The 19,261-nt window shown below is 34.8% G+C and overlaps 1 protein-coding gene across 2 annotated transcripts in view; it reads left to right on the forward strand.

The window, feature by feature from the left end:
• Nucleotides 1-19,261, forward strand: part of Kr-h1 (Kruppel homolog 1) — a 39,703-nt gene that overhangs the window by 4,536 nt on the left and 15,906 nt on the right. The window contains exon 1 of one of the 2 annotated variants that reach the window (XM_064698167.1): nucleotides 14,567-15,753. The exons of the other annotated variant lie outside the window; for it this stretch is intronic. The gene's annotated coding sequence lies outside the window, so the exon portion shown is untranslated. Of the gene's footprint in view, nucleotides 1-14,566; nucleotides 15,754-19,261 lie in introns of those variants that run through there. 2 annotated transcript variants of the gene reach the window in all.

Raw genomic sequence — 19,261 nt, forward strand, 5'->3', positions numbered from 1 at the left:
TTGGAAGCTTTCTTTTCCGCATGTTCGTTCATTTCGTTGCGGGTGTAATTACATACATACATATGTATGCATATTTATGTGTGTATGTGTGTGTATCTGTATGGTATCTCTTTATAAGGGGGGAGGCTGCACTTGAGTTTTGTGTTAGATATCAGCTCCCAAATGGTAATTTATGGCGAATCATGTTAAGTACTTTGCTAGATATTTTCGAGCAATCGAAATTGTTTGGAATAGCCAGAGGAAATGCCTGGTAATTTATAGACTAGTATTTATTGGATAAACTAACGGAGGAGTTGGGCTCTATATAGTAAATAGCTTGGGAATAGTTCAAAATATGCAGTGAAAAGTGCATTTAATTTGACAGGCAGTTAGAAAACGTTTCCTTTATTTTAAGTTTAATCCGACAATGGAATTAAGTTCTAGTTAGTTAATAAATTCATCATCTTAGCTGCTGACAAAAATGTGCATTTGAATTGACAAGCAGTTGGAAAAAGCTGTGTAATTCGTTGCTGTTTATTTTGAGTATAATTTGTCATTAGAATTAAGTTCTAGTTAGGCTTCTTAAATGCAAATATATCATATGAGCTGCTGACAAAAAGTTCATTTGATTTGACAAGCAGTTGGAAAATGCTCTGCTTATTTTAAGTGTGATTTGACAATCGAATTAAGTTCAAGTTATTTAATTTAATTTCATAAACATACCCCAGAATCACATGAAGTTTAAGGCTCAAATGCATTTTAAAGTTTCAAGAGAAGTTTCTCCGAGTTCATTTAAAACTATAGTAAAGCTCCTGCTAAATATGACTAAGAGAGTTAAAATATTGAAATCAAGTTTAAGGCTTTGCTATAGCGAACCTCTTTTCATGTCTAATATGTATTAGACAGTCGTACAATTAATTTAAGTACCTATTAGACATTAAATAGATTAAGAAACAACTGCTTTGATTTAACTGGAAGTTAAACAGAAGTTAAATCTTTTGCTTTCTCAACTCCCTTGCCCCATTATTAACCCAGCTGTCGTGAACCCATTAATATTTGCCCCAATGCAAACCAAGCCGGCCGGTGTATGCTTCGAGAAAAGTCCCCAAATTAAAAGCAAACAAACCAAAATATTTGCCAATAAGACAATAAAATGTTCTCGACCCTTCCGCCCTCTCCTCCCCTCCCTCCTACCATGCGTTTGGAGGGGGGCGGCCCGCAAAAATAGAGAAGATGTCTCTCTCCACATCAAAACAAATGATGCGCATGTCATGCAACCAGAAGAGGCAGAGAAACCACCCTTGCCGCAAGTCGACCCAACCCCAAATGAGCCAAAGGAAATTTTGTGTCAAGAAAGTGAAATGAAAGAAAATTGCAAGGTCATTGAACTTGAGCCAAAATATATAAGTAAAAGCTAAGCCGGAAAACGCCAGCCAAGGCAAGTAGCCAAAAAAAAAACCACGACCGCCGAAAACCAACCCCCAAAAGGAAACATATGCAAGCCGCCTCCGGAGAACTCGGGGGTGGTTCGCACACCTTGAGTCCTCGCTGGAAGAAGACGTCGAGTGGGTGGCAAATTTGACACACATCTGAACGTACGAAAACAGATAAAAGTCCGGAAATGAGAGCATTAAAACGCAGAACAGAATGGAATACAAGTTGCGCTCGGCCTATTCCTATCTAAATCGTAAAATTTGTAATTTATGCCAACACAACCAGTTGGCGGTTATGTGCCTAAATGCCAAAACTTTTCAAACGCCATGCCATTCGTAATCAACTTAATGGGGCCATAACTGTGGGCATGCCCAACTTACGATTACGTTGGAAACTGTCTAAGGGTTGAGGTATCTTAGCTCTACAGCTGGCTATACATATCTTAAAATACTTTGATTAGATCGCAAGAAGATAGAACTGTCAATAGTTTCTTTGCACCAACTAGTTTTCATATAGTTGAATACCCTGTAAAGCTCAACTTAAGCTTAAGTTGGAAACTGTCTAAGGGTTGAGGTATCTTAGCTCTACAGCTGGCTAAACACATCTGAAAATATATTAATTAGATGGCAAATGACTAGTTTTCATTTAGTTGAATACCCTGTAAAGCTCAACTTAAGCTTAATTTCGAAACTTTTTAAGGGTTGAGGTATCTTAGGTCTACAGCTGGCTAAACACATCTTAAAGTATATTCATAAGATCGCAAGCAGCTAGAACTTTCAATAGATTCTGTTCACTAACTAGTTTTTATGTAGTTAAATACCCTGTAAAGCTCGCGAGTGCCAAATTAGAGGGTGTATTGGTTGAGATTAGGTTCGAAAACATTGCATCCTTTAACAACGGGACTATAAATAGTTTTTTCATTAAGCTTATTATTTGTGTTCTGTGATACCCTGTAAATTGTATATTGCTTTTAGAAAGAGTTTCGAGTTTGTTTATAATATATTTAATTTTGAAGTATATTTTTATTTCTATATATATACATATATATCGTTTAGCTATAAAAACCTTTAATTGTTTCCATAATCTGCTTAATATTGACTTAGTTTGATACCCTATAAAATTCAAGCTTACTTTCAAAGTTTGTTAAATGTTAAACTACAAATATGTAGGGAATTATAAAAGTAGTAAGAGATAAGGAATTAAGGCGTCGTACATTCAACTATTTACTCTAGAATACCCTAGGATTATAGGGTAAAGAATTTCATCAATGCCTCACTAAATATTGCCCTAGTCCAGTAATTGATTGATATGAAAAATTTACGCTTATTACTAGAATTCCCTATGTCACCTTTTTTCTTTGCTATCTCAAATTTTATTCTTCTCATAGCCCAGCTTTTAATCTATTTTTGTAAATTCTATTATTGCGAGCAACTATAAATACCCTTGAATATTACGAGGCAAGAATCTGAAACTCGAGATGTGAGCGTACAATAATAAAACTATTAAGCACTTCAGGCAAATTCCAGATGATAAGAGATATGACATATTACGCTCGTCATGCCGGGCGTAATACAAATTGTATTATATTAATGGGTTAATCGTTAAGATTTAATTTATTGATTGTGCAATTACGTTGCATTATCACATCGCTTCCTTTTCTTCTTTTTCCTCTCCTCCCACCTCAAGCTTTTACCAATTGGCGACAAAAAAAAATCAAGGCAGCTTTTCGGGCGGTTGGGTGAAAAGAAAAAAACGTTGACATGCCTTCGGGGCACAACGGACCCAACTGCCAGCGAGCCATAAAGTAAGCCTTGGAATTGCCTTTTCGGACTTATTTATTGGCTACGTAATTCTTTTATATATATATATATACATATAAATATATATATATATGTATTTGTGCACATTTTTCTTGATTTTTCTTAGCAGCAGGCAAATAAATTCTAGAGTTTCACAAAAAAAAAAGGGACAAAGCGCAAAGAAAGCAGCAAAAATGTTTAGCAAACGTCAATTTCCTTTTGCCTTATACAATAAGCCTCTAAAGCTAATTTAAAAGCTGGTCACCGGTTCGAATCGGATATAAACATTGCTCACATAGCCTTACTTATTGATTTGTTGTTAGTTTTAAAGCAGGCTCGAATCCATTTTAAGTCGAAAGTAAGCCTGGCTCACCTAGCGCTTCTCATTGATTGGAAGCTTGATTTAAGACAGGACACCGGCTCGAATCCATTTTAAAATAAAACAAGTCCAATAGAAACCGGGCTAGTCATTGATTTGAAGCTAGTTTTAAAGCTGGACACCGGCTCGAATCGAATATAAGCCAGGCCCACCTACTCATTGATTTGATGCTTATTTTTAAGCAGGACACCGGTTCGAGTCCATTTTAAATTGAATCAACAAATTGACGTTACTCATTAAATTGAAGCTAGGCTTAAAGCAGGACACCGGTTCAAGTCTTGGATTGGAAGCTAACTTAAAAGCAGGACACCGGTTCGAATCAAATATAAACCAGGCTCACCTGCCGCTACTCGTTAACTTTAAGCTAATATTAATACTACATACAATACTATATACTTTATTAATACGCAATCTTTTGGTAATATCATCATTCATAAACATTTCGATTCTAATCTCTGCCCAAGTCGACCTTTGGCCTTTGCTTATCAATGTAGTTCTTTGGAGCGTATAGCCTCAGCGCCTAACTGGTTATGTGCATATGTAGGTCTAACTGTCTATCTATAGGTCTGCCTGCATGCGGCTTTATCTATGGTCTATAGGTCGTTTACTTGGCACACTCATCCAGCTTTGGATTGAGTAATGCACCTAACCCTTGTCTGAGTGTATTGTCCGAATTTTTGTACTCAACATTAAAGTAAACTTGGCTGCCAAGTTTAATGATTGCAAGATCGATCCTAAATCACGATAACTCTATTCTATCTATCTATAAACTTTGACTGATCTTTGAGTAAAAAAAGTTAAAAACTTATAATCCGTGCATGTTCTAACAGATATGCACAATTACATTTTTCTAAGTCTTCTAATTTGCGAGGTATACTAAAAACAACCGGTGAAAATCGATATTTATCGGGGTAAGCTAAGATTGGGTAAGATTGGGTTCCTCTAAAACTCCTTATTAACGAGATATACTAAAAAACCAGGGTGAAAATGGATAGATGTATATCGCGGGGAATATTAGGTTTCTCTTTGTCTTATGATCATCCATGTACTAAAAAACTAGGCCGAAAATCGATACATATCGCGGAAAAGCTATCGATAATTACAAAAAAATCGTTCAGGACTAGGTTTCTCTAAGTCTTCTAATCTGAGATATATACTAAAAAAATCAATATTTATCGGTGGAAACTATCGATAATTTCAAAAGAAATCTTGCAGGATTAGGTTTCTCATAGGGCCGAAGATCGATATTTATCGCGGTAGAGCTATCGATAATTTTTAAAAATCTCAGGGCCGACTAACGATAATTATCGATAATTTAAATAAATCTTGAGCTGCATGTTATATGTGTAAAAGAGAGAAATTACGGGGTTAAAAAGCGATAGTTAGGGAGAATAGGAAGAATCCATTTTTAATTTTACTGATCGATTAACAAGGCATTAAAAAAATGAGTTAGGAGCTGATCAATCTTTGAGTCGTTTTATAGTAAAAGCCTTGCTACTAGTTTATATACTTAGTTCCAAAAGCGACGATCCCCTCAAAGAATTGAAGATCACTTAATAGCAAGATCATTTAGTATGTCGAACAATGTGAAACTGTTGTGGAACTGTTGATAACTGATCGTTAGAAGCTGTTTAATGAGATCGATTACAAACATGTGTCAATAATTTGTCTTCAAAGTAATTCAGAAAACCTTTCCGCTTGTAAATCCCCCAAAGAAGCTTCAGCTACAGAGGCTAATTATTGGCAACAATGTAGACTTAAATAGATCGATATGAAGCTTAGCTTTTTAGTATTTTTATTGCTTACAGTTTTAATTTACGGCCATGCACCACATACCCAAGTTTAATGGGAAAAAAAACAGAGCGAATGACATCAGTTCTGGCAGTTCCGATAAATTCTTCTTATCGCAGGCATTATATATAAATAATATGTATATATATATATATGTATATGGGGGAACTTTGCGAAATTGTTTGTCTAGGACCGAAGCGGGGCATAAATCAAAACAGAACCCCTACCACGGCCCAAAATAGTTAAATGCATTTGAAAAGTAAATTTTGTTTTTTTTTTGCATTTTGTACGACGACACGTTCCGGCAATTGGCATAAAGCGTGCAACGGCACCGGAACCGCTCGGAGAGCTAATAAAATCGGGCAAATTATTATATACACTTAAATCAAACATATACTAGATTTCATAGAGAGCGTGTCGGTAATATACAAAATTGCATTTGCTTTTTCCTTCCCCCATATATATTCCATATATTTTAAGTTTTGACGATCGCGCGTGTGAGCCGAGCACTAGACAGGGAGAGAGGGAGAGGGAGAGCGAGAGAGAGATAGTGTGAGAGAGATAGAGAGAGAGAGGGTAGCTCAATTGCTAGACAATTTCCCGAGTCAATGTACGACCGTTTTGGCATTGCCATTTGTCAAGGTTGTGCCAAATCAAAGTATTCTATATACTAGATGCCAACTAATACTAGGTACTCGTAGTGCCTAGGGGCCGGCATTACATTTTGCACACATTGTGTGAGGTTCATAAATAAAATTACAAACTGTTCACTAGCACATTTACGTAACCGTCGAGCTTATTAGCCGATGATTGCAATTGCGAGTGTCGTCCAGTTCAATTGCACAATTATCGGAGCCCAGACATCCATTGCGTAGTACCTCAATTTAACTAGAAGAAGAAAAAAAAACTGGTTGTCAATTCAGATTTATTCGTTTGTCTGGAAATCCAATTAGCATCCATTGCATATCGATTTCGGCCAGCAGTAAATATCTTTATAACTATACTATGAAATACGAGATGCGGGAATTCACCTGCAGAACAGATAAATTATAGAATAATACTAACTATACCTTAGTCAAAAGTAACAAGAGTTTAAAACTCATTCAAATTAGATAAAGATCACGTACGTATGTGTATATGTCGACCGTCTTTAATTCATTCAGAATTCATCAGCTTAATTATCACTTACATATTCGCCCTGTAATTGTATTTGGTTCTATCTTAATTGCTCGGGCACTTAGTTAATAATTTTTTGGGGCTTAACACAACCGGAAATTGATACTTCGGACCTAACGACAGAGCAATAAATTTACAAATAATACGAGCAGGTAGACTTTATACAGTGCTGGTCACGTAAATAGGGAGATTCCCGCTAGTATATACATATAAATATAAAGGAGCAAGAAAATTAATTTTGTTTATCCTCTTGTCAAACAAAGTTGCAAATATTTTGCACAGATCTGGCAACGCTCAGACTTAAGGCTGGCCACACCCTTTGACTGGGCTGGTCGAATAATTATTTAATGCATACTTATATAACTGTTAATACTAGGGCCCTGCAGGGGGGCAACACTGCAAATCCAACTTGTAAATATTTAACAGCTAGCTGCAATATCTTGGCAGGTTTTAATAATAAATATAAAATATAAATGTATATTAGATATAGTATATGCAACAATAACTGGTTTAACAACTCGCAAAATATTCGCTGTGACCTTAATGTATTTATTGCACAGTATCTATGCAAATGGCACGGAGTGTATATGCATTAATATTCGCCCAACCTCACTCAAGATTAAATAGCCAAAGTATAGCCCCATGTTTTGAGTGCATAAACATTATGTTAGCACCTAAAGGCTTATAGATACATATATATGTATATGTATATAAATATTTATTTTTTTGAATGAGCCGCCCCACCGGAAGCTCAAGTTTATGGTCAATATTTTGGTCAGAAGAATGCTGAACGGCTCTTATCATTATTATTATCAATATGTGTGTACATACGCACATATATAGTTGTTGCTTCTATCAATTGCAAATTGCAATTGATCGCAAAATTGTGCGATGACTTAAGAGGCCTGCAATGTGGGCGCGTCGGCACTATTAAAAATAACTGTAAACATCGAAAGTAGCCGAAAATAAAACGGAAAATTAATGCAAGTTACTTGAGAATATATCACACACACACACACACACAAACACATACAGACGCGCGCACACTAGTGCAAGCCACGCGCAACTGCAAAGCAAACAACAAAATTTAAACATCAACAACTACAAGCAAAGCCATTCAGGCGCGCTATAAAAAGCCGTTTCACACACACACACACGCACTCATACAACCAAGCGTATACCAACCGGCATCTCTACATATTGTATAGTTGTCATAGTGCTAGAGCGTGCAAAAGAGAGAGAACTACTGACATGTGCATGCGATAAAATGCAACGTGTAGTGTACGCTTTGGAGGCAGTGCCAATGTTTTCAACAGACTCGACCAGCAAATGCAAGAGGAAGTGCAATGGTTTTCAACGCACGTGCCAACGGTCAATGAACCGCACCAGAAACAAGAAGAGCAGGGCTAAAGCTGATTGTAACGTAGCTAAGCGGCGAGGGAGGGCAACAGCAAATGCAGCAACAATAGCGTGCGAGAGCGATAGAGTGCAAGGTCTGTCTCTCTGCGTGTGTGTGTGCGTGTATGCGCGAGAGAGTTTTCATATAACATTTATATACATATATATTTTTGTCATTGCCGCGTGTAATGCAGTTATTATTGACGCAGTCTGGACGTCGACACTCCCCCTGCTGCTATTGTTCTACTGTTGGTGCTGCTGTTGCGCTGGCTGCTGCCTAATTGATATGTAGCTTATTTACAGCGCAGCTCAATTCAGCAATTTCAGCACACACGAAAAAAAATCTATTTACAATCACTCGTTTTGCATTTGTAATATATGCAATGTGCATAAATATTGCAAGCGTGCATATGTATGTAAATTTATTTAACAGCTGGAGACATTAGCCTGACGATTTTTCAATTTAAACTGTTATTGTGCAACAGTAATTACTTAAAAGAAGAAGAAGAAGAAAAGAGAAAAAAACAGCTGCCATTAAACTAAAATGCAAAGGTGTTTTATAATCACGCGATATTCGCATGCTTTTTGTTTAAATACATGCACATATACATACACACGTGCATACACATATACATACATATTTATGTACACATTGAGCTTAATGCTGAAACAGTTGAGAATGGTCCAAAGCCAAAGAGAAGCGTGTTCACTCTCAACGTTCCGTTTGCTCTCTCTGGAGTCCTTAAAGCGTGCATTTACTATGAAATTGATTTAATATATTTAATTATAATTTCGTATAGTTAGATATTGTGCTACAAAAGTCGCTCGAAAATTGAAACTTTTGAGTTATGAGAATTGCGAAAATCTTAAAATTGCCATTAAAAGGGAAATTTTTGTTTACCGTAATAATAATAATAAAATACGTTTATTTTTCCTTAATATATTTGTTATTTATAACACGTAATGTGCTCATAAATAATTGTTATTAATTAGATTAATTTAATATATAATTAATATAATTAATAATAATTATTTAATTATTTATGATAATGAGGGTTTCTTATATATATCTTTAAAACTTTTCCCTTAGTATTCTCCACACCGAATGTCTTTAATCTTCAGTATTAACAGAAACTGTTAAAGAAGAACCTTAAATATACATTAGATAATCCATAAGCATATTCTCCTAATCATTTGTAAATGTAGAATTCAAGTCCCCTTAGACGAAAGTCCCCTCGTAAAGCCCTAGACAGCAGTTTCTTAATAAGATATGCCCATAAACGGGTATACATAGATAACTTTTTACGTTCGCCGCGTGTGAGGCCTGTAACGACAATAATAATGGGAATAACAAAAGTCTATGACTGGCACTGACATTGAATACGACTATACGAATATATATATATATATATGTAAATGCCTATTGTACGTATAGATGAACGTTCATATATTTGTGAGCGCTAAGCAAATGTTTTCATTTTCCCCGTGCGGCACTTCACAGTTTATTTGCTCTTCAATCTCTCGCACCCTCTCTCTGGTGGTCGCACGTTTTTGTAAACAAATAAATTACAATAATAGCAATAATAGCAATTACATCAGTTCAGGAAACGTAAGATCAACTATTCTAAATCTTTTTAGCAAGAAAATGCAATAAATGCAAGGCGTAGCTAGAAAATTGTTCACGGTGCGTATACGTAATTGGGCTCGTCTATTTCAAGAACTTGAGCAATGTTATCTGCAAATAATTACGTGACGCAGTTCTGTTTCACTGTTTTTTTTTTTTTTATCTAAAATAAATAATGCTGGCAAGCTAATTCGTTATTTTTTTTTTTAAATAAATATTTAGTTAGTTAGATATCCCGTTTATTCATAGTTAAAGCTTAGAAACTATTCAATTTTTTTACATTTTTTATAATATATATTTTTGGAAACAACATTTGCGGTTAGCTGCTTTCTTCTGATACTGAATATTTTAACATTTCATTAACAGCTTTTCTTACTTCTTTTGCTGCCTAGTTTTTAACATGCTCTGTTAATAGAACAGATTAAGCTCTGTTAGCTCTGACAGAGCAGATTCTGAGCAGATAATGCTGACAAGTTAAGTCGTAAATTTTGGGTTATTTTATTTAATAAATAATATTAGATAGTTAGATACCCTGTTAATTCATGTGCAAAGCTTAGATTTTAGTCACTGATTAAATTTTGTTTTATGTAGTTTTCAAATAACTTAAGACATATTTGGTTAGGTTTGCTGTTCGTCACATTTCCTTAACAGTTTTTCGAATTCATGTCCAGCACTTACTATCTTGTTGTTAAGTTCTATTTTACTGTTATTAACATTTCTATTAATTAATATTTCATTAGCAGTTTTTCGAACTACTTTTTTGTGCTCGGTTAACAGAGCAGACTATCTAAAGTGTTTGTTATTTAACATTTAATTAACAGTTTTTCGTACAACTCATACTGTTTAGTTTTTAACATGCTCTGTTAACAGTGTAGTTTATGCTCTGTTAACTAGGCTACCCTGCATTGAAGCGCTGTTCTCCGAAGAGAACGCAATAAATGTTGTGCAATTTCACGAGTTGTTTGTTTCCTGACGTACTCCCGTTTTCCCACGTGGCTATTGGCGCATTATATAGAATGACATAATGGCTAACACACAGCCGATAGATAAGATTACAGCCCGCAGTTAAATATTATCTTTATTTTAATGGTAAATCAAAATCGCCCCAGTCATTGCATTGATCTTCAATTTCAACACAAACTAAAAACTTTTTTATTATTCACAATATTTTTGTTGTTAACTTTTTGTTCTATATTAGAATGTTATCGTAATGGTCAACACACGCGGCTGTTGGACCCATTATCAAAGACAATCGAAAAAAAAAACAGCAGGAGGGCCCTGAAATGACGCTAATGCAGCGTGATTCATTCTGGTGCAATAAGTGGGCCCCATTAACAACTGTTTTTGTTTTTATATACATACACACACATTTATCTATATATATATATTGTTTTTGTTTTTGCTGCCCCCGGAGTTCTGGGAAACGCAGCAATGTCAGAAAGTGCCTAGCATTAATGTAATGTCCCCGAGGTGTCAAGGCCTTGGTATGCCGCCCGGAAATATGCCAAAAGTCATAACAGAAGGTTAGCTAAAATTGTTGTTAAGTAATTGTTTTTCTGTTTAGTATAGATATAGTAAAAATGGGGATTTCTCTTTTATGGTTGAGAAATATATTGATTGATAGCGAGTTTTTTATGTTCAGCAATATTTATCTCTCAATATATTATTTGTTTGTATTTATTTGGTTGTGAAATGTTTCGCCTAATAGAAAAGTGTTCATTTTTTAAATTCAACAAAGGTCTATATATTATTATTTTTTTATAATTCATATTATTATTATTATTAATAATATTATTATATATATTTTGCTTAATTCGTTATTTCCAGGACAAATTCTTAGAAATAATTGATATTATTAAAAAACTTATTTTAAAATTATATATTTTTTATTTTTATTTTACTTTTATATAATTATATAATTTTAATTTATTTTCTTATGTTATATTTTTATTTTATTTTTTATGTCATTTTTTTTATTTTTATTTTAAGTAACTTTTTTTTTTAATATTTAAATGTATTTTCTTTCATTTTCCTACATAATGTTTTTATTTTATTTTTATGTAATATTTTTATTTTATTTCTTTTAATATTTTAATCTTTTTATATAATATTGTTATTTGATTTTTTATGTACTTTTTTTTTTTAAATTGTATTATATAATATTTTTATTTATTTTGTATGTAGTATTTTTATTTGATTTTTTATATTCTATATTTATTTTGTTATATTATATAATATTTTTATTTATTTTTTATGTTATACATATTTTTTTTTATGCAATAATTTTATTTTATTTTTTTGTAATAGTTCATTTTCTTTTTTTATGGTTTAATTTAATTTTATTTATTTAAAATATTTGTGTTTTATTTTTTATTTAATATTTAAATCAGTCTTTTATGATTTATTTTTAATTTGCATGTAATATTTTTATTTTCTTTGTTATATCTAATATAAGAAAAACATTCATAAAATCACATGATAATTTGCACAAAATTCATTTGAAAACTATTTAAAGTATATGAATATGAATATTATCATGAATTTGGCAGCTATTAGGCTGTTTAATGTGGGGGCTGCTGTGGGCTGGTCCACGCCCACCACGTGTCTAATGACTCAAGCAGCTGGCAAGCGCCCAGACGCGGACCAACATAAACTGTCGCCTGCAGCCCGGCAACAGCCAATACATATGCACATTTGCTATCGGATACGTACAGAGTGAGTGAGAGAGAGAGAGAGAGGGATATATAGGAAAGAGTGAGAGAGCGAGGCAGACATGCAACAAACTCTTGAGTGTCCGGCGCCGCCTGCGTCCTCTGCATGTGCAGCATGTGTTGAAAACTATGGCACGGCCTCCGATGCCAGCTGTTGAAAACCGTTGCACGGCCGCCACACGAGCAGCTTTGGCTGCTGCTGCTGCGGCTACTGCTGCTGCTGCGGCTGTTGTTGTTGTTGTTGTTGCCGTTGCCCTTTGCAAGCGAGAACGTTGCAGACATTTTGGGTTTGAGTTTTATTTTGTGTATTTTTTTGCTCGCTGCCGTTTCTGTTGGTGTTGGTCGTTGCCAAAAAGGGATGAAGCTTGAATTTATTGCACCGTTGAAAAACGTACGCCCCCCGCAGCAGCAGTAGCAGCAGAGGCCGCGGCCTCGGCCTCGGCGGCTGCGTCGACTGCAACGCAAACAGCGGAAATGCTTGACGCAGGCTGCGCGCTGCTGCTTCAGCTGCTCTTCTTCTTCTTTGGCCGCTGCATTTATTGAAATTTCTTCAACATTTTCGCCGAATTTCGAAGAACTTCTTATTTATGCATTATAATTTAAATTTTATTTTCTGTTGCCGCTTGACTATAAATGTTGGCCGACAAAAGAAATCTCTCGGGTCAACGCACTACGTTAAATAACGACAGCAACAACAACAACATATAATGGCTGCATTTGATGGAGTGCAGCAGGGGTGAAGGGGGGGGGGGGCGCCCCCGCAGACAGGCCAAAAGATACGCAGAGGTAACAGAGAGTCGATTGCTGCCAGCGCAGTGGGGTATGCAACAGCAGACATTGGCTATAAAGTTCGGGGCATTGACTTGCTAAAGACAGTACGAGCATTGTCCAGCGAACTGTTGGAAAATTTGACATTTTACGTTATGTAAATAATATAATTAATTAATGTTTATCACTTCTCAATTTAATATACTTATCTTGTTACAAATAATAACAGGCTAGCCGTATAGAATTTGATTGCTAGTCGATATTTTTTATAATCAGCTTACGTGTATTTACTGTATCTCTTTTATTTACCGCTACAAAGTTCAACTTGTCCTATGCCAATTTATTGCGCCTTGCACTTTGTATCATGTGATCTTTAATCTTTAGTTATCTGGGTTTTTAACGCGATGTTGACTAAGGCATCGAAATGCTTCGAATCATGCTAACAAATCACAAATTGAGTCTGTCCCCCAGCATTACACATACACACATGCACACATATATATGTACGTCACAAAAAAAGCTGTGATAACACAAATACGGCAAAAACAACTGACCAAATACAAGAAAGAATAACAACAACTGCGATAAGAACCAAAGCAAAGCCAAAACCAGCAGCAACAGCAACAACAACAAGAACAAGAACAACAATGCAAATTGAACGGCCGACACCGCCGCACGAATTATATTCGTGTGCGTAGATATCATAATAAAAATTTTATTGAGTAAGTTGAGCGCGTTTGTCGCCGCTGACGCTGTCACTGCGCCTCAGTCGACGCTAACGCCAACGCAACAATGGCAATTGCCGAAAATAACATAGCAATCGCAACAACAACAACAACAACAGCAACTCGACATTTCGGCTGCAAAAAAATACTGCCTCAGCTTCTGTGTGTATGCGTTAGAGGCAGCAGCTGCTGTCTCAAATGCCGGCTTACGCACGCACACTTTTACGTGCGCACACATACACACTCATACGTGCATACGCAACGCTTTCATTCTTCAGTTGCGCTGTCGCTGCTGCTGCTGCTGCTGCCGTCGCTGCCGCCATTCAATACCGACGCCAGCTGCGCAGTCACAGCTACGCCGCCGCTAGCTGCGCTGCCAGCACGTTGTTCTCGGCAAATTTTGAACGCTGGCCGCCATTTCGTATTTCTCAGCGAGCTGGCGACGCGTCAACACAGCACACGGCAGCGTTTCTGTTCTTGGAAGAACTTTCAATAGTATTAGAAAGCTTTTAACTGTGCATAGCTAAGCAAAAGCTGCTGTTTAAATAATTAAACATAAGAACAAGAAAATTATAAACGTTATATGATCTCCATTGCCTTATTGTTTAGTGTTAAAACAAAAAAAAAATCAACGCAAAAACTAAATCTAGCAAATGTTTTAATATTTTCTTTAACAAAAAAAGTGCAATTCTTAAATCAATTTGTGTTTTTGTATAAACTGTAAATTGTTTGTTTAACAAAAGACTGATAACGAATATATATTTTAATATTAAATATAAATTAATAAATGCAAAAGTGTATCAAGAATATTGCTAAAAATATAACCTAGAAAAAAGCTATAAAATAGTATGCGATAGGCAAACATTTACAACAACAACTGAGCAAAGTATAAAAATCAGAAATACTGAAGTATACGTGTATGTATGTATGTATGCGCATATACATAGTATATAACCTAGGTCAATATTGTTTATAGTGGCGTGTGAATGTGCGCAACAACAAAGCGCTAATAGCTCAGCAACAGCAAAAACAACAAAAATAAACAACAACAACAACAGCAATCATAGAGCTGCGCAGCTACACATACATGCAAATAATCAAAAGCAGCAAAGATAATAAATAACACACACACACACAAGCACATGCCAACGTTTGATACGGAAATTCGCCGCCGCAGCAACACCACCACCAACAACAACAACGAGCGCAAATTAAACTTGAAAATATATACATACATATACAAAAATTGTATAAAAACGCTGGCATTAGACGTTAGCAGCAGAACGAACGCCAAGCAGCGCGCCGCTAAAGCTTAAGGCAGCGTCTCACACCCACATGCACACACACACACACACACATACATATGTTCGTATGTGAATATAATTCGTAAATACGGCTCGCAATTATAAAACACAAATCTCTCGCTCTCGCTTACACAACGATTAAGAACAGTCAACTTTTGGCTGCGTCAACTGCGCCGCTCGATTCTTATACAATTTCAATATCAGACCGCAACGATCGCTTCGTTCGCCCAGTCGACGCTGTCGCCTCGCGTAACATACTTCTGATTCTAACGGACACACACTCTAAGCGCATTTGCTAATTTGCCCGAGCGACAAGTGCGAACTCGAATTCGCCAATAGAGAGAGAGGGGCGACGCTTACGATTCACGATTTGCGGCGACTCTTTTTTTTCTGACGCCTCGCCTCGAGTGCGCAACAGCGAAAAAGTTCTACAAAACATTTGCCCCTTGTCTATTCGCGCGACAACAAGTGTTTTTTTTAACAAAATAACAGTACAATCAACATAATATTTGTGACAAAAGAAAAATATCCACAAATTTAAATATATAAACAAAAAAAACAAGCTTAAAGCAAAACAAACATTTGGATCTGCAATTTGGAATTATTTAGAGAGGCGCAAGGAGTATTATATTAACTTCTATTGTGGATTTTGTTTCAATTTTATGGTGAGTTTATAGAAAAAATACAGAATATTTAAAAAAAATACGTATATAATATTTAAAAAGAAAACGTATATGTTTTTTTTGTCACTCATTAAATTGTCTATTATTATTGTTAAATTATGAAATTATTAAAATTTTTAATAAAAACTTTTTTAACAACAAATAAATTAAAAACTTTAACATTTAATATAAAATTAAAAAAAAAAAATAAAGATTAAAAAATCAAAAATTTGTTAAAAAAAAAAATATGTAAATATGTTTTTATTGCAATTTGCATAAAACTTTTATTTTAAATTAAAAATTAAAAGAAAAATTTAGAACTATTTTCCTTAAAAAAAAATCCACATTTATAAATCTTTCAACCAAACAAAAAAACTTTACAACTATTTTGCTTTAGACGTATTATTTTTTTAATATTTTTAACCAAATATAAGTTTAATACTTTTTTGGTTTATCATAAACAGAAATATTTTCAATGCATAATCTTGTTCAATTAAACGCATCTGCGTATACTTAATATAGAGCTTTTGTTATTTCGAAGATTTCACAATAATGCACAATTTCTGGAAATACACTAGATTAAGCTTTTAAGAAATCATTATTACATCAGGCTATAATTACGCATACGCCCCATGACTCGCAGAAAAGAAATCTGTTTTACTCTGATGATGATGAATTTCTCTATATTTATGATTAGAGCAATGCAATGGCATTTATGCCTAATCGACCAAAATACAGACCCAACCCAACCCAACCCACCGCCCACTGAAAGAGTCAATCTCGCCTAGACTCCTGATGACTCAGCCCATAGGCCATAGAAGGCACCTCTTGACTCACCATCACCATCATCATCATCCAAGTTCAACCTAATATTAAGTGGTTCTTGGTAATGATCAATTGTGGGGCGTTATATCAAGGGGTTTCCTAAAATTGTGACTCATTTACTGCAATCGAATGAGTCACTTTCTTCAAGTGTGTAAGGATCACACGATTCTCTTTGCGAACTAATTAGCGCTCGTGTATTATTTACTGATAATACATATTTACTGTATAAAGGTTGATAGCACCCAAAATGTATTATCAATAGTGTTGGTCAGTGTTAGTTCTGAAAATTCTATCGGAATATCTATCGTAATAACGGTGAATATCTTAAGTTAATCGATGAATATCGACATAGAACTCTGTTACTGCAAATTTCTACAAATCTTAAGAAATATAAATTGGATAAAGTATTTTAAAAAATGAAGAGCTTAAATAATTTGAGCCAGCTTTAGATTAAAGATGGAATAACTGTGAATATCTTAAGTTAATCGATTAATATCCACATAGAACTCTGCAGTTACAGATTTAACAAAACTTCAAGAAATAAAAAGTAGATGATATATTTACCAAAAAATTGAGTTTAAAATTAAACGAATTTCTTAATAATAACAAATCTTAAAAATGATTTTCCATTTCTCAAAAATTCCAAAGTCTAAAACTTTCAAATGCCCAGCATTAGAATTTGGACTTTCGCCTATGCGATTAATTGGAATTACCCATCAATCTGTGCACATAAAATATCTGCTCTGTTAAATAGACTATATAACATTTATTGATAATACTTTTGACTTGTGCAATTTCTATTGCGATAAAAAAGTCCCGTGCTCAAAAATTCGTTTTCTTTTCGTTTTTTTTTTTTTATCTATTTGCTAATTTTGTGCCTGAAGGTCAGTACCAGCGTCAACAAGGCAAAAAAAAAAAAGAAGAAAAACAATGTATATATTTATAAAAAACAATAACAAAATAATGCGAGAAACAGCAGCAAGCACATGAAATGCCGAAATAATCTTTGAAATTGATATTCGGGGTATTTATGTGTGTTGCACAGGAAATTGTATCGATGCGCGGCGCGTCTAACTGTTAAGTTATAAAAAAAAAAACAAACAAAAAAAAGCCAAAAGCAAAAGCACATTTTACAGCTCTACCCGTCGGTTAGAACCGTGTGCTTTGTTATCGCTATCGGAACCGATTCGACAGTTGATTTGCGTAGGTGGCGCACGGCTCGCTAAATTCGTGTTGCGGCTTCTCTCTGATAGCTGCGTTCATTCACGTTCCACCTGTTGTTATCGTTGTCTTATCGATGCGGCATTTAAATGTATCTGCTGTGTGCTGAGCTGCTTTTTATGAATGGGAGCTCTGTCGTGCTTAAAGTTAACTTTTTCACTTTTTATAGCCCAATTGATTGTGTTCAGCTTGATTACAATCGGTTATCGAACAATAACTATATAGTCAAGTGATGACAGCTTCTAAATTTAAAGAATTGCATATTTTAATGTGCAGATATTTTTTAATGCACTTCCTTGTTTGATTTTTTTTTTAGAAATATGTGAGCATTTTAAATCTCTGTTAGTTTAACAGTTATTGTTACTGTTAATGGTAATGTTACTGACTATGTTATTGTTACTGTTACTGTCACTGTTACCGATATTTGGTAATTATTTTAATTAAATTATGTTTATGAAAACATAAACATAAGCAAGAAAAAAAAACAGTTTTCAAAGTAGATCTATTTTATGCTCAAATATAGTTTAAATTTATTTACATATTTTTCTTATTTTAATTCACACAATTTAAGGAATTTCCTATCATTGCAAAGCACAATTTAAAGATCATTTCATTTAACGTATTTTATCATAATATCTACCCTAGTAAATATGCTTTCCCAAATCGCACAATATTTCAATCTTTATAAGCACAATTTGTCCTGTCTTAATCGATTTATATTCTATACGTTTGTTTTTTATGTATGCCCTGAAATTCCGAGAACCTTTGCACTACCGTAAAATACTATTGACTCTCACTTATGAAGCATTCCTTAAGCACACACACAGTGAAACCAACGATTAACGACTCTCAAGTGCCGCCAATAAACACGTAAACTTTCCACCCAAAACGTTTGCGCTGAAAGCGAAAAGTCTTTTTAGCAGTAACAAAAAAAAAAATCGAGAAAAATAGCATAAAAATTCCATTTATGGCTTATCAGCAAATTTTATTTCGTTTCTTACCCAACAAATTTGTTTATCTGCAGAGCTTACAGTTAATTCATAAACTTATCAATAATTTGCAATGATCACACCGCAAAGAGAAACGTTTTTTTTTTTTTTTTTTGAGGGGGGGTTGCAGAAGGAAATGTCAAAATAGGTTTTATTGTGTTCGCCGACCCTTTGCCTACCCCATTAAATTTCGTATTGCAGCACACAAAGCACACACAAAAATTCAGTTGAGTATCTGACGGATACACACTGCCCAAAAGATGATTCTAACACAAAAAGCCGGTTCGCAGACATGCGTAAAGCAACGTTTGCTTTGTGCTTAAGTCTGTGTGTGTGCGTGTGTGTGTGTGTGTGTATCTGTGTGCTTGCTGCCGAAATTTTATGTTATATACATGCATGCATATGTATGTGTGTGTGTGTATATATATCATATAGCAGCCCGCACAGCCCGTCGCATTTCCTCAAAAACTGCCGAC

This window comes from Drosophila montana, unplaced genomic scaffold, assembly GCF_035044405.1.
Source record: "Drosophila montana isolate Dmon_TW-CO22-7 unplaced genomic scaffold, ASM3504440v1 contig_402_1, whole genome shotgun sequence".
Lineage (NCBI taxonomy): Eukaryota > Metazoa > Arthropoda > Insecta > Diptera > Drosophilidae > Drosophila > Drosophila montana.